Below are 14,299 nucleotides of genomic sequence, written 5' to 3' on the forward strand. Positions count from 1 at the left end.
CATTCTCACCCACATCTCTCTCCCCCGGAGTGTGGTGGAGGCTCCTTCTTTGGAGGCTTTTAAGTAGAGGCTGGATGGCCATCTGTCGGGGGTGCTTTGAATGCGATTTCCTGCTTCTTGGCAGGGGGTTGGACTGGATGGCCCATGAGGTCTCTTCCAACTCTACTATTCTATGATTCTATCTCCCTAGTGGAATTAGGGGGAAAAGTTGGATAATTTCAACAGAGGACGATAACTGTTGATGAAGGGACACAAAGGAAAAGAATTCTCAAAAATCTAAACTTGCTAGTAGCTAGAATAGCTAGTGTTCCTATACGTTTTAAGAAACAGAAACAGACAAAAACCAAATGGAGCTAAGGACGCGTTAATTCTCTCTCCTGAAAAATGCCAAGCTGTGTAATTTCTTCTTCTGATTGGCTGACAAGGGAAAAAAACAGCATGCAGCTGCCCTTGTCAATCATGTCAACCAGCCCCCCTCCCACTTTTGGGGGAGGGGGGTGACAGAGTAATATATTACATTAAAAAAAGGTTCAAATCAACAAATTCTCCAAATTTATCTGAAAGACTTGGAGGCTTTTGTTTAATTCATAAATGCTTCTGGGGGGTCCTTCCCGCTTTGTATTTTGGTGGTCCGTATCTCCAAATTGTTGACAAAACAATGTCCAGAATTTCACACACCTCTAATGTCTAGTGGAGAAAGGTTTTAGTCCAGCAGGTTGACATGAGTACAGAAGCATAAAAATGTTGTCATAAAGCAGGCAAGAAGCAAATATTGTTGTTACATAAGTCACTGTGATGAAAATGCATGTTTTCTATTTATCTAATGTGCCAAGAAACTGTTGCCTTTGTTCAGATCACTACTAATAGGATAGAATTTGTAAATATAACTCCATTTAGTTGTTTGTCTTTCCAGTCTTCCATCAGTTTTGTTCAGTTTGAAACTGAATATCTAGAATGACGTCTGTTCCAGGGGACCTTTGGAGATTCACCTAGGTTTGTAGTTCAGGAAGCACAATTGATTAATGTTTCATACACAGCTTTCCTGTCATGTCATTGACTAAAACCTGTGATATGTGCCTAGAGGGGAATATTCATATTTTCAGTTAATGGGTGAGTACTTGTGAGAACACTGTCTGACGTACAAGCAACATCTAGATCCTGCTGTTTACTCTGTATGTAAAAAATGAATCAAATCCTCTCTTCAAAGGCTTGAAGACTTCGATCCAATTGCTAATCCTGTCTATAGGAGACCCACTAGAAGAACGGGGTTTACATAATTATAATATTTTCAGCTATTGATTCAGGAAATACACCCCAGTTCAGACAAGAAATTGAATTAAACCAGACAAAACATGTTAGGTCCTGGAGAAACTCCATACTGCTACTTTCTTTCTTTCTTTCTTTCTTTCTTTCTTTCTTTCTTTCTTTCTTTCTTTCTTTCTTTCTTTCTTTCTTTCTTTCTTTCTTAATTTCTTTCCTGGTTAAAGGACTGTTTCGACAAATATTCCAGATCATATTCCATAATTCTAGTGCAAAATCCAAGCATAATATCTACCTTGATTTTCAAGGAGGCCAGAGACTCATTCACCCTATACAATGGCAACATCCTCTTGAACTCTTGAGGTTTGTAGTTCGGTAAGAGCTTAGAAGCACTAAAGGAGCTCCTTAGCTGAGAGTTCAAACTGTCCTTCTAATTCTAACTGGAAATAAGTTCATGAAGTTCAAGTGGCATCATAGTGCTACAAATGTCTAGTAGGAATTGACCTCAGGAAGCTGAGGTATATCTTCTGTGTCGTATGCTATCAAGATCAGCAATACACTCAGCCCTCTGTGTCCACAGATTCTGCATCTATCAATTCAGCCATGCACTGTTTGAAAATATCCCCCACCCAAAAAAAAATGGAAAAGAAAACTTGATTTTTCCAGTTATGAGGGTTGAATGAAAAGTAATGCCTCCACCTTCGTAACTCCTCAACAGATGGCAGTATTGGTATGTGGCAGGTACTGGTTTGTTCAGTAGACTCTCCCCTACAGTTCCAATTGGTAGGAAGCCTTAGCATTGAATGGTTGTGTTGTTAAAATGCAAAGTATGAAAACCTGTGCAGATGGTCGTCAATGCGACTTAAGCAATGCGCAGTCATTGAATTCTTCAGCATCCACAGATTTCAGTATCCATGGGTGTGTGTGTGTCCTGGAATGAAACTCCAGTTGCTACCAAGGGCCCACTGTATTCTCTTTCTAAAATGAACCAAAGTGAGGTCACACAACTAAAAAATGCTTGATATTAATTTAATATAAGTTAAATGCTGCACAGCAGTAAGCTTATACACACTTGCTTGGAAGTAAACCACATCATTCTCAGTAAAGTCTACCTCAGATGCTGGATCTAAACTTCCATGTAATGCAGTTTCAAAAGGCAGATTAACTGCTTTGAATTGGATTATATGAGTCTACACTGCACTACATGACAATGTAGATCCAGCTCAAATAAACATGCTTAAATTAATTATTTCTGCCCACTGATTGCCTTTTTGGGGGTGGGGGACATAAGCGCAAGCAGAAAATCACAACCGGTTCTTTTGGAAGCAATTTTGATAACTATCTAATAGGCTGGGTGTAGTGGTTTGCATCCAGAATTAGTCATGTTCAGAGTAGATCTACTTTAATCCATGAGATTAAAATAGGTCTACTCTAGTATACCTACTTTAATCTACTCTACCCTACTATAGATCTCATCAATTTCAGTGTCAGTTGTAATCATATTATGGATCCAATCCATAATATATCCCCTATTCTATGAATGTTGTAGAAGACATTAAGATTCCTAATCTTCTCTGAGACATACTGCCCTATATTTTAATTGAGGTCTACCATACTAGAAATGGGAAAAAACCTTATTATAAGATAATGTTCCCTGGAAAAAAGTCTAACAATAACTGTATCATTTCTATTTAACCTGCATCAAGAAAGGGTAGCTACCTTATGATGTAATTCATGCTATTTCTAATCAATTTCAGATGGAAACACAGATCTTTTGACCTTTACATTTGATAAGTGCATGCTTGGACAAGAAATCAATGTACAAGGGCTGTGGTAGTATTATTCTTTGCTAGGAAGTGAATGTGCAATACAATACAATAAAATAAAATATGCAAGAATGTTAGTAAGGATTATTTTTCCCTTTTGCCAGTCCAAGGAACAGGCTTGTGGGGGGATGAGAAGGGGCATTTGAGATGCTGGAGCCAAATGAATGAAGAATGAATCAGGAATCAGGAGACATGTATGAAAAGAAAAACTGAATGCACTGTATTATATCTCATTCAGGAACAGAATTCGAGAATAGCCAAGTAAAGAATGAAAATAAAAATTATATAATATTATAACCATTACATTATATTACATTACATTACATTACACACACAAAAGCAGGCTTTCATGTCGAGCTGAGTTTCATGTGGGGAGGGTTTTTTTCTGTTTTGTGCTTCCGAATAAACGGAAGACACAACAGACACGGAAGAAACAGTAAGAACGAATTTCGCACACATGTCTACTCCTTACCCTGTGTATTTCATTTTGGAACAGTTTGGTGGATGGTTTGCTAAATTATGTAAAATAGAGATTCTAAAATTTATATGTGCCAAGTTTCTGAATCACAAAACATGGTGGGTGTGCACAAGATTGAATGTTCTCATCTACGTATCTACCATTGGCTGATTTATTCAATGGCAGAATGATTTATTTGTTTGGCAATTGGTTCACGAGAATAGCTGATCTATAAGATGTGGTCTTTAGCTGTGGTTTTTATCTTTAAATATGTTTTAATGGATTTTAACTGTGCATTTTAATACTGTTGTGTTTAATTCTGTTTTAGTGTTTGCAAATTTTTATATTTTAAATTGCGTGGTCATACTTTTAATGTTAGCCACTTTGAGTCTCCTTTGGGAAAGATAGAGTAGGGTATAAATAAACAACAATAACAGCAACAACAATGTGCACATTCTATGAAAATACCTCTAAGAAATGGGGGGAGAACATGGATCAGTGTGCACCATGGCACCCCTCCATTTTGGGGCGAAGGGGAACTTTTGGATTGACTTCCATGGGCTTCATGGTTTAAGAGGTTCCCCAAAATATCACCTTTGGGGGTTTACCTCTCTTCTATTGAGTTATTATAAGGGAGTGTTAAAAATAAATGACTGGTTTCGGTATTATCAACTACAGGATATATTTAGGAAAGACATTAAAACTGGGTTCACCAAAAGGAAATTGGAGTTAGAGAACATTTTGGAGAAAGAAAATAAAAGATTTATCTCCAGGTTATGCCAATATATTTTAGGGTATAACCTGGAAGATAATCGAATAAAAACAGTAATGATTTCCTGGGCCAGAGACTTAGGGGAAAATAGAAATTTTGATAATTGGGAATATCTATGGAAAAAGGGATATAAATTTTGAATAGTGGGGTCCATTAAGAAAATGTGTATAAAATGTTCTATAGAAGTTATATAACTCCTGAATTAATGGCTAACATTGATAAAATCCAACAGGGGGAATGTTGGAGATGCAAAGTGCAAAAAAACACCTTCTTCCATGTTTGGTGGACATGGAAGGAGGTAAAAACATTTGGAAAAAGATGACAAAAGAAACTAAGAAAATGGTTTCTAAAAAGGTTAAGAAAAACCCAGAAATATGCCTACTGAGCTTGTTTCAAGAGAGAATCAGTAAAAAAAGATGTAGTAAATTGCCAATACAGTTTTGTGGCTGTGAGAATTACAATAGCAAAGTCTTGGAAGGGCGAAAAAAGAACTACTCATTATGCATTGGCATTAGGGGAAGAAACAATGAAGAGTTTGTTAGAAAATGGAGACTTGCCTTTGGGTATTTAAAAAATAAGACAAAAATAGATTTTGAAAAAGTCGCATGGGGAATTTATTAGTGTAATGATAAGGATTGAATTTTGTTAGATACTAGTTCTATATGGTGTGCGTCAGAAATCTTGGGTGGGGGTTTACAGGTGGGAATGGAATGGGGTGGGGCTGGGATTGGGATAATAATACTTGTATTTTGATTGTTGAATGTTGTAGATTGTATGCTTTTTTCACATAACACAAAAAAATTTAAATAGGAAAGAACTTCCTTATGATTTGAGAATAGATTAGAATCTCTCCACAGCTGGTGGTGTTTGAACAAATAATACATGGCTACCTGTCACATAATGGCCAGGGTGTATTGGTGGAACAGATAGCCATGGGCGTACCTTCCAACTTTATGATTTTCAATAACAGACTGACCATGGGACTCTTTCTGCCTTGCTGAGAGGAGTCAAGTGGGTAAGCTAGATAGGTTGTCTGAGAGAGGTAATTTTAAATCAATTCTGGCAGCAATTGCTTCTGACCGACTCACTTCCTGGAATGTTTCCAAGAAAGCCACTGATGTAAGACACAGTTGTGATTTTAAGCTACCTTTTACTCTCCCTCACCCCCCCCCCCCCATGAATGCACACATAATCAAGGGAAAGAGAACAACAACTAACAGGATAATCCTATGTGACTACTCAAAAGTATGTCTCATGGAGTTTAGCAGAGCTCGCTCCCAAGCATAGTTGTATAGAATTAAAGCCATACATTTAATTGATATTAAATTCATTTTGAACGTTTTTGAGCATGGCTGCTTTAATTTTAGGAAGGGAAATCTATAAGGTAATAAATGTCTGTGTGCTCTTAGTTGGCAGAGCTGTGAAAAGAATCGATGCATGACTCCAATGAAGCCAATTTTTGGTACTGCAATTTGTGATGGTATATTTAAAACATTTCTAAAATTCCCTGCCATAATAGAACACTTGTTTAACAGATAATATAAATAATACCTGTTAAACAAAGTCCTCGAGAAGCTTTGCCTCAGACAATGTATATTGATCTATTATGTATTTCATTTGAAAATGGTTCCAGGGGCAGAGCTCAGGCTACTATAGTTCAAATGAGCACTTGCAAGCTGGTAGCTATGGAGGACGGCATCGAAGCTCAGCTGCCCCAAGCATCTGTCTGGCTACTCTCACGGTCTAGTATAGTCTGGCTATTGATTTCTTCCAACTGCTTTGTCTGTAAGACATGTTGGGGCTATTTATTTTGGCTGAACGCAACATTTCTCACTCGCTTTTTATTTTCCTATACCAGCTACCTCAGTTTGGTAAGGTAAATCCTGAAGGAAGATATGAATTTTGATTAGAAGAAACTCAACTGCAATACAAAGGGGAAACACAGCTTTTGTAAACTACACATCACTAAGGGAGCTTCCAGACAGGGCAAAACCTGTTTTGGCGTGGGTTTTTGTCCCCACAAGCTGCCCAAACCCCAGGCTTTCCCAGGCTGGGTGGCTACATGCCATCCTGGTAACTGTCAAGATGGCATGCAGTCATCCAGGCCAGGAAGACTGAAGAAGTACCTTAACGGCAGCCAGGTAAATTTTTCATTCTTTTAAGGGGCTATTTTGGAGTTTTGGGGGAGGGATGGGTACCCTCTTGAGTTTTTGGGCTCATGGAGCCTGAAAAACCAAGGTGGTTGTGTGGATTGGGCCTGGGGATCATATGACGTGGTCCCCAGGTCCAATCCACACTGGGCCCACACCTTGTAAGATCTTGTGAGGACTCATGGGCCTTGTAGTCCTGTTCCTAGTACTATTGTAGCAGACGAAGAGGAAAACGTGGGGTTTTCGCCGGTTCAGCAAGAGCCGGAGTCCCTTCACCTGCAGGATGTTGATGTTTGCCCTCAAGAATTCAGCCAAACAGGCCTTGGGCAGAACTCCCCTCCGTTTCCCAGAAAAGAATCTTATTCCAGAGAAAGGGGAGTCAGAGAAGCTCAACGGAGGAGTTTACGCATCACTGCCAAACAAATGGCTGATTAGGCCTGCTTCCCTTGGGAAATTCTAAGGAGTCACACATCTGGACAGAGTTGGGTTTCGCTTCTCGTTCTCTAGGGAAAGAGTTCTGTTGGCGGGAAAACGAGACCCAATATAGGTGTTTGGCACGAGGGATTCTTTGCGGAGTCAATTGATCAGCTTCAGGAGAGAGATCGTGTGTGGACTTCGTAATCCCAGTTCCTTGCTTCCCGGATCAAGCTTCAAGCCTTGCCCTGCCTCGCGGTTTTACCACGAACCCTGCTTCATGCTTCATGTTTTGCCTTGTCTCCAGTCACGGATCTAGTCAAGAATCAAGTTTATTTCCAGCCTTGTTGTCAAGCTTCATTGGACTCTAGGACTCTGCTATTTCCCCACACTATTGCTTGGCAAAGTGTGTGTTTCGGTCAAGTGGATTAAAACTTTGAACTCTAATATCATTTATTGGACAATACATTTTTGGACTATATTTGACCTCATTTGGAAGGTCTGCTTCTGAACTATATTCTTCACTTGTTTTTATTGATTTTATATATTTCTTTAATAAAGATATTAGATAGAGACTGGCCTCTGTGTAAGGTTATTGGTGCCCTGCTGCCAGGGTTCTGACAGATCTGGACCTAAGATCTGGATCTTACCAGGTGTCTTATTAATTTAGAACAAAGCAGGGAAACCTTACTTTGTTGTGAATTAATTTGGTTTTACCTGAGGTGTCATTTGGACGCCTCAAGTAAAAGTGCAACAGGTTTCATATTTTTGGGCCTGTCTGGAAGCACCCATGGCTGCAGTAGCAAGACTCTTTGATAAACCCCATATTCAAAATAATCTTGCAAACACCTGTCAAGAATCAAAGGCTTAGAACAAATGGCTTTTGCTTCATCAGGCATAACTTCAAGCTCCAGTTTGTTGAACAAGTAAATACATCAGAATCATGCATCTTGAATACATAAATTGCCGTAACACCCCCTTATCTTTAGGTTCCCTTTCCACAGTTTCACCTATCTGCAGTAGTTGCTCCCAGAAGTGTTTGTGGGCATATTTCAGTCCTTTGATATATTTGGGATGCAGATTAGTATGCTTGGAGCAGAGGTTGACCCTCCACCTTCAAGCATCTGTAAAAGCATCTGAGGATGCAATGAGAGGAAAGTTGGGAACAGATAGGCAGCATGTGAGAGTGGGAGTTTTCTTCTGGGGTATAATTGTTTTCCAGCCCTCCAAAAAAATCCCCTATACTGAACCCTATATTTCGGGATCATGGTTGACTACTTAAACTTAGAAGATTATTTGTAAGTATGTAATAACAATAGTTCAAAAATATAGGGTTCAGGGTTCAGTATTATCTGTGGTTTGACATTTTCAGAGGTGTGTGTGTGTTTTGGAACACATTCCTCACAGCTAAGCAGGTCTTACCATAGACTATTGCTTAATGTCTCAGATGATATTTGAACAATGAAAAATCACTGGGGTTTATAAAAGGGAGAAAGGGGGGGGGGAAATCATCTCACTCCGCTCAATCCTCTGTCCTCTTCCATTTATTCAGCCTTCTTTTCTTGCTTTTCTTGTTTTCCTATAGCTTTTTTTTCCTGGGAGCTCAGTTTGAGCTGGTCTTTGTAAGTACTCTTATCTTATACAAGAAGAAAGGATTTGAAAAATAGTTGATTGGAACATGCTACCATAGGTTGAGAACCAAATAACTCCCTTTAAATTGGGAGTGGAGCACATATTAAGTATGGTTTGGATGATTGTTCTTTTTGTAGGCTTTCTTGAGCTCCCTCTCTGGAACAGTCATTCTTTTTGGTACTAGATTCTGTAATTCATGTGTGTTTTGTTGTTTTTTAATGGGTTCATAGTGAACTTTTGTGGAGGAGGCCTGGCCTTCTTCTTGGGAAGATATCAATAGGCTAATAAGATGGCAGACTTCATATATTTGGAACATCTTTAAATAGAATAACAGTAACAAGTAGTTACTGTGAAAAAAGATCAGTAGTAGCCTTCTATTTTGCCTGTGCAAGTTTGAAAGGAAATTGTCCATGTAAATGTTATATTTGTGTCATTCTGTATTTCAAAAATAAACTGGTACATTAAAACAAAGTTTTTCCATGTGTCCTTTTTACAGTAATCCTTGAAAAGCTCAGTTCATGTTATTTGATCACCACGGCATGGGCTTTTGATAACATCTGAAGCCCAAGGCTTCAAATTCAGAATAAAAACAGCTTGGTGTTGATTAGATATAGAGTGCTAATCTCTTTTCTCATGCTTTCCATAAAAGTGTCAGTTGAGGTCTAAGTCCTGTTGTAAAATCAACAACCACATCTGCTAATCTCTGCAAATGTCAAACAACTTCTGCCATTTGCTATAACTGCACATCAGCAGAAAAAGATGGTCTTGCAAGCACTACTTTGCCTCTTTTCTCCATTTTGACATAGGTTTCCTAGATTTGGATTTTGCATACCTGACTTACATTCCCTGTTGAATCAGAAATTTATTATTACTGATCACTTTTATAGTCTTGAATAAGACATTGTAGCTTTCCTTCAGATCTTCATCTATAAAGAGAAAATACCCCTAGATTTGGTTCACTTGTAACAGAGAACATGACTGCCACCTCCCATGTCTCTCCTCAAGGGATATTGCAAAGTCCAAGTTTCACATAATTCGTTGTGAAGGCTAAGGTTGAGATTACACTGAAATGTTCTTCAGAGAACTGATATCAGCCAGAGTCTTACCTCACAAAGGAAGCTGAAAGAGGGGAGAAAGGACAGCCCCCCTCTCCTCTGTGTCTTAAGTGCATCTACACTATAAGGCAGTGGGCTTCTGTGAGTTTTTTGGAGTGTATGGCCATGTTCCAGCAGCATTCTCTCCTAACGTTTCACTTGCACCTGTGGCTTGTATCTTCAGCCTCCATCTGTGACTGAACCTCTGAAGATGCCAGCCATAGATGTAGGTCAAATGTTAGAAGAGAATGCTGCTGGAACATGGCCATACAGCTCAAAAAACTCACAGCTACCCAGTGATTCCTGCCATGAAAGCCTTCAACAATACAGATTTAAGGCAATGTGTTGTTGAAGGCTTTCATGGCCAGAATCACAGCGTTGTTGTATGTTTTCCAGAACATGTATGCAAAAAAAATGTATGCAACATCTTAACTGCCATAGCTCAGTGCTATCAAATAATTGGAGTACTAGTTATACAATGTCTTTAGTGCGCTCTACCAAAAAGCGTTGGTGCCCCACTAAACTACAGATTCTATGATTCCATAACATTGTGTCATGGTAGTTAAAGTGGTGTAAAACTTCATTAGTTCTACTGTGTAGAGCATTCTTAATCTCTGGAGCAGCAGAAAATGATTTTGCTCTCTTCTCAATATGAAATCCTTTCAAGTATTCAAATATGGCTATCATATCACCTCTTAACTTTCTCTTGTCAGCTAAACATACTCAGATCACTAAACCGCTGTTCCTAGGGCATGGATTATAGATTTTAGACCATTTTGGTTACTCTTATATGGACACATTCCAGAATATCAATGTCCTTCTTGAATTGTGATGCCCAGAACTGGATACAGGATTCCAGGTGAGGTCTGACCAAAGCAGACCAGAGTAAGATGATTTCTTCCCCCAATCTAGACACTATACTCCTATTGATGCAGCCTAAAATCACATTTTCATGCTAAAATATAACTAACAAATAAATTTTGACAGAAAAACCCCAGTGGTGACAAATGTTGGTATAAGCCGTGGTACTTTGAAGGAGTTTCTGAGAGATAACAAATACGTTCTTTTGCAGAACTCATTCTCCAGGGATACAATGGCCACCAGAGAGGTTCCGATACAGCTCCATCCTCCTGACCACTGATGGCAACAGAATGTATCTTGACATATTCTGGCTGCCTCTGAGCCCCTGGAGAGGATGCCCTCTTACAAAGGGTGTGCGAAAACTTTTTTCTCTGCACCTGGACAATGCCTGGAGGCAACCCCGCAGACTGATCATTGGGAAAGGAATTGAAGTAAGGTAGCTGTCCTGATTAGGTATGTGCGATGCAGAAAAAAATGGTTCCAAACTCTGTTTGAAAGTAGGGGAAGCTGGTGCTTCATTTCTAAAGTCATTTCTGAATTTTGAAGGCAAAAAGTTCAAAACTTTCTGAAACTTCCGAATATTCGTATGTACCTTAGGCAGACATGCATGCACATGAAGGAAAACATTACTGTCAATGGGGAAACTTGAGGGGCTTCTCTCTCTGTCATTTTTTGAGCTATCCCAATGAAACTTGCTACAGTGGTAGAACACATTTACCCCTGTTAGCTCAGTAAATTTCAGAACATTTGATTTATCCTCAGATTTTTGGTGAATTTTCAAAATTTGTATAAAAAACATTTTTAATAATAAGAAAAACCTGTTCCTGGTTTGAAAGTGTTATTTCCTCTTTCATTGGGTTGTCTTTACTTTGAAAGTCATTGTTCTACTTCAGAAACTTTGTTTTTGTGGTTAAAACTTTTTTAAATTGGTGGAGACTCAACAAACCATAATGTGCTATTTATAGGATGATGTCCCTTGTGCAAAGACAAAGTTTTGGCAGTGTAATAAGTTTTGCCATGTTTTTATGACAGAACCAATTAGGAAATGGCATTTATCATCCAAGAACAGAAATCATAGTTCACCATCCAACCACTCGTGGGAGATGGCTATCAGTCTCTGAATAAGAAAATCTTTTCCTGGTTTGAAAGTGTTATTTCCTATTTGATTGAGCTTCCTGGGGCTGAGAGTGTGTGACTTGCCCAAGATCACCCAGTGGGTTTTCATGGCTGAGTGGGGAATCAAGCCACAACTGTAGCCCAATTTTCAAATCTCTCTCCCTCCCCCCTCCCTCCCCCCTCTTTCTCTAAACTTCTCATACCTTCTAAGAATTCACAGATAAAAACATCAAAGTTTGGTCAAGATGGTCAATTTATTAATAAGGAAAGAGTGAGGACAAAAGGGGGTGGAGAATGTTAAGAGGAGAGAGGAACTGGGACATCTGGGAAATGTAGTTTTGAAGCAGGCATGTTCCTCCGTTACTATTGGGGAAACTTCAGGGGCTGCTATCTCCCTTATTTTTAAAGCTATTGGGGTGAAACTTGCTACAATGGCAGAACATATTTATCACTCTTTGCCCATCAAGCTTCATAATGTTTAACTTATTCACAGAATTTTAGGGAATTATTAAAGCTTTTTAAAACAATTTTTTTTAAAAGACCCCCCCCCTCCCGCTCCCTCCTGGCTGAGAGGCACAGGTTTAGCTTGACTTCTCTAGTATTGACACACAACCACAGGTTTATATATTATTATTTCCTTAACTCCTCTTTGCAGATTCCATGATTGTACATATTATAATAATTAGACTGTCTTCAATGCCACAGATCGCTGCTTCATCTAAATGCTTTCTGGGAAATGTAGTTCAGTGCAGGCATTGTGGCTTCTCCTCACTTCCCATTAAATTACTATAAATTACTATAAATGGGGAAAATTCAGAGACTTCTTTCTCCCTCATTTTTAAAGCTATTGGGGTGAAACTTGCTACAATGGTAGAACATATTTATCATGCTTTGCCTATCAAGTTTTGTAATGGTTCACTGATTTTTTGTGAATTTTCAAAGTTTTTTTAAACATTTTTTGAAAAGGAATAAAAGACTGATGCCTCTGCATCACCCTCCCCCCTCCTTTGTCAGCCCTGATTGGCTGAGAGGCATGCCAGCATGTTTGACTTCACCTCTCAGTGGAGCTTGGTCACAGCTACATCTGAAGACATAAGAAACAAAGGCTTCTTTTGATTCAAATTTATTTATTTATTTATTTATTTATTTACAACATTTATACCCTGCCCTTCTCACCCGAGGGGACTCAGGGCAGCTCACGGAGATTGGCAAAATTTAATGCCCAAAACATAATTATAAAATCAGCACAATACATATAAATCAATTAATAATACTATATAAAATGCATTATAAAACTTAAAACATACATATAATTAAATCCATTCATCCAACTTCTTAATTTGGCAGGGAGCAGGTGGGTCGGAACTCGCTTCAAAAGTGCTTTAGATCTGAATTAGATCCGAATTTTAACGAGCATACAAACAAATTGCACAAGCCTAGTCCTGATATTATATTGCACACCCAGAAAAGAAGTAAAGAAGCAACCACCTCCAATCACCTTGGATAGCTGGTTCAAGTACGCTTGTGGAGACTTATGCTCTCCTATGACCTCATCATATGGGCTGATTTGTCCGTCATATGCTGCTTCCTCACCCCTTTCGCCATTGAACCCATTACACAACACACATCTACTTCTGGCTGAGTGCCGTGGTGAAAGGGGAGAGGAAGGGGCTTACACCGCCATAGTAGCAACATGGGAGGCTCCCCGTTTTGCCTTTGCTATAATGGGGGGAAGTTGGGCGATGGACACATCCCCCCATGGGATGGGGCTGGTGGTAAGTTGGGCAATGTATGGGATGGAGTTGTCCATGCCACCCACCAGAACCCCCTCGGATTCACCATGATGCATGACAAATCCCTCATTTAATGTGGTATTGTCACTAGTTTGCTAATTGAATCTTGCCACCTTTTGGAGCACTTTGGGGATGGGGCCTACCAAGCGCTGTCACATGACGCTCAGCAAGCCCCACCCCATTGAGTCTTGAAGTGCTGAGGATGTGTAGCAAGATGCTTCCTCAGCCACCACACTTAGGTAAGTGTTTTTCAGGTAGCTAGAATGGAGCTACTTGCATTTTTTAGAATCTATTTTCCTCATCTGATGGGGACAGGACACCAACATGCATTGTCCCATTCCCCCATTGTGATGGGGGAAGGAGGGAGGGCTGCAAGGCACCCTGTGTGCCTGCTGTTTCACTAGCTCCTGGCGGCAAAACGACACAGAGGGGAGGGACATGTGAAGATGTCCTGCTCACTAATTTTCTCCTTCACTATTGAATAGTTTACCAGGGAGTGTTTTTGGAAGCTCTTCTCTTTTGGCTGCAAGTAGAAAGGAGATTGCGCTCTTCACCCCAGTGTCCTTCCTCTTAAGCAAGCAAAGATTGGTTGCTGTGATGGACACTGGTCTCCATCTAGCGTAATACATTTCTTGATGATAAACAAAACTGACCACCAGAAGAATACATGCCAAGTATGACTCATGTTCCAAACAACAGTTCAGCACTGTGTATTGTCAGCATGGTGAGAAGAAAATAGATGTTAAAGAAAGCGAGAAACCTCTATGGAGCTTTGTTGAGATGGAGTTTGCAAGTCTTCTGCTGTTTGCAGGGAAGCTTCGCATTGCTTCTGTCCTTTTGATGTGCATTTTTTTATTTTACTCATTTATTTCTTTCAAAAGGTTCAGTCACATACATACTTCACCCTCAAAACTCTGCAGAGAC

The 14,299-nt window shown here is 39.5% G+C and overlaps 1 long non-coding RNA gene across 1 annotated transcript in view; it reads left to right on the forward strand.

The window, feature by feature from the left end:
* LOC134292882 (uncharacterized) overlaps window positions 1-12,216 on the forward strand; it is a 124,965-nt gene extending 112,749 nt beyond the window's left edge. The window contains exon 4 of the long non-coding RNA XR_009999992.1: window positions 10,678-12,216. This is a non-coding gene — a long non-coding RNA (uncharacterized LOC134292882). The remainder of the gene's footprint in view (window positions 1-10,677) is intronic.
* The last annotated feature ends 2,083 nt before the right edge of the window (window positions 12,217-14,299 follow it).

The sequence above is a fragment of the Anolis carolinensis genome, chromosome 1 (assembly GCF_035594765.1).
Source record: "Anolis carolinensis isolate JA03-04 chromosome 1, rAnoCar3.1.pri, whole genome shotgun sequence".
NCBI lineage: Eukaryota > Metazoa > Chordata > Lepidosauria > Squamata > Dactyloidae > Anolis > Anolis carolinensis.